Source organism: Pteronotus mesoamericanus, unplaced genomic scaffold (assembly GCF_021234165.1).
Source record: "Pteronotus mesoamericanus isolate MK-2021 breed Mesoamerican mustached bat unplaced genomic scaffold, CSHL_Meso_final contig_55, whole genome shotgun sequence".
Taxonomy (NCBI): domain Eukaryota; kingdom Metazoa; phylum Chordata; class Mammalia; order Chiroptera; family Mormoopidae; genus Pteronotus; species Pteronotus mesoamericanus.
The window spans coordinates 5245462-5248158 of NW_026555198.1; the positions used below are offsets into that span (position 1 = coordinate 5245462).

The 2697-nt window shown below is 36.7% G+C and overlaps 1 pseudogene; it reads right to left on the bottom strand.

Moving 5' to 3' along the window:
• Positions 1 to 1241: 1241 nt before the first annotated feature.
• LOC129075456 (translationally-controlled tumor protein-like) lies at positions 1242 to 1826 on the bottom strand (annotated as a pseudogene).
• Positions 1827 to 2697: the final 871 nt, after the last annotated feature.

A 2697-nucleotide genomic window follows, 5' to 3' on the forward strand; every position in this document is an offset into this window, starting at 1 on the left:
AAAATTAAAAATGGAGCTGCCTTATGACCCAGTGATTCCAATCCTGGAAATATATCTGCAGGAAGCTGAAACACAAATTAGAAAGAATATATGCACCCCTGTGTTCATTGTGGTATTATGTACAATAGCCAAGATTTGGAAGCAGCTCAGGTTCCCATCAGAAGATAAGTGGATCAAAATCTGTGATATATATACACAATGGAATATTACTCAGCCATCAAAAAGAAGGTTATCTTACGTTTTGTGACAGCATGGTTAGACCTAGAGAGCATTAGTCTAAGTTAAATTAGCCAATCAGAGAAAGAAAGGTACCATATGATTTCACTTGTATGTGGACTCTAATGAACTAAATAAACTAACAAACAAAATAGAAACAGATTCTGAGGTACAGAGAACAGACTGACAGCTGTCAGAAGAGAGAGGTTTTTTGTGGGGGCTGGGTGAAAAAAGGATGAAGGGATTAAGCTAAAAAACAAACAAACGAACAAACAGACACAGACAACAGCATGGTGATTACCAGAGGGAAAGGAGTTCGGGGAGGTAGATGAGGGTGAAGGGGAAATAAATGCTGATGGAAGGACACTTGGCTTAAGGTGATGACCACACAATATACTATAGAGATGATGTATTATAGAATTGTATCCCTGAAACTTATATAATTTTATTAACCAATGCTACCCTAACAAATGCAATAAAAAAGAAAAACTTTGTTCTGCTATATTTAGAATATTTGCTTCTCTTTATTTCTATTTTTCCCATTTTACTCAAATGTACCTTTCTTGGAATTGTCTAGTAAACTTAGAAATTCTGGTTCTATACTTTGTCTTATTTTTCTTATTCTCTGGTATATGCCATATGAAAATGTAGGACACACCTGTTGTATTTCCTACCTTTTTTTGATTTTTTTGTATGAAGTTTTCTGCACTCATTTTGAGGTTTCCTTTTCAATCCTATCCCATATGCCTTTTCTCCATCTGGTGTTTGGCACCTCACTGAAGTGAAACTGAGGCATAGAGAATTGAAGCATCGTATCTTTTTTATGTTTAAATGCATTTTATTTTTAGACAACCTACATGACATGTTTTTTTCTTAAAAACAATGCCTGTGCTCCAAGTAAATCAAGGTCAAAATAAATGAAGAGCTCAAGATAACATAAGCTCGATTTCTCCTAGTCATGGTGTGTGGATGAAAAGCCGCAGCCAGTTATGATGACAGATAATAGATCCAAATTGCCAAATTTGTCAACATTTTTCTTTTTCTAAGTCATCCTTAAAGAAAATCATATATGGAGTCATACCATCCTCACAGTAGTCCAGCAAAGCAATCATGACATCTGAATGCATATTTTTACCAGTCAAGAACTGGTAGTTTTTGGTGTGGGGCTAAAGGCCCTGAGGGTGTCGGGGACTCCCAGTGGGGACGGCAGTGGTGGTGGGTTGGGGAAAAAAACCCTGGTAGTTTTTGAAATTCGCAAGGATATGCTGGATTTGTTCTGCAGCCCCTATTATAAAAGACTTTACTGTTTCTGCTCTGTGTTCTTCAAGTTTCCCTTTGATTGACTTCACATCATCTTTGATATACTTTCTTGCAGGCTTCTTTTGTGAAGCTGTTTTTCTGCAAATGGTGGCTCATGGCAATATCAACACCAGTGATTACTGTGCTTTCCATGCCTTTGCCTTGGGAGCCTTCAGCACAGGCATTTCCACCAGTAAGTGAATCATCAATGTTATCCTCTGTCCTAGAGACCATATCCCCCTCACCTCCAGGCACAGCCCCTCTGTTATCTGCCAGATTTTGTAGACATAGGAGAACATCTCACCATGGTTGATGAGGGCCAGTATATGATCATGATGGTGGCTGGAAGAAGATGATGGGACACTGGCTTAGCAGGAGACAGGAGCTCAGAGCCAGCATGGTGCAGCCTGAGAGGCACTCAGGAGGCATGAGTAACAGGCAGAAAAGGGAGAATTGGAGTATCTTATTCAAAGTCATGCAGGTAGTAAGCAGCAGAACTGGGTTTGGAATGTAAGCAGTCTGGCTCCAGAATGACATGTTTACTCTTTAAGCCATACTGGCTTACTTTATTTCCCTAAGAAATAGTATTTTCTTTCAAGTAAAATAACAACATGATAATGCAACTAAAATGACTTTCTAGTCCTCTTTTCTCTGGAGTGTTTCCATCTATTCATAGAAATATTTTTGTTTTTGTTAGAATTATTGTTACTATAAAATCTTCCTGTGGGACTTTTTCTTATAAACCATAAGAATGAACAGAAATATCTCAATGAGTTACTCATAAAACAATATCAGCATAGTTGGACCTTTAGTGTTTTTAGAGAAGGAAATAAATAGTAAGTTGTTTAAATATAAAATTCATAAAATTGAGTTAAACTAAAGACAATTACATCCAAAGAAAGCAGAAGGGTTTGTTTCAAACTTAAATATTTGTGAAAACTAAAGCACATATATTAAAAGAATGTTAGAAAATCAAAGACAAACTCACTGGTTCCCATAATTGATTTTTCTCCCACTGAACCTCACTTCCACAGATATTTCAGAAGAATTCATGCCTATATAGCTGATGAGCATTGATGTAAAAATCCTCAACAGAATATTAACAAACTGAATTTAGCAATACATTAAAAAGATTATACATTGTGATCAACTGGGATTTATTCCTGGTATGCAAGCTTGGTT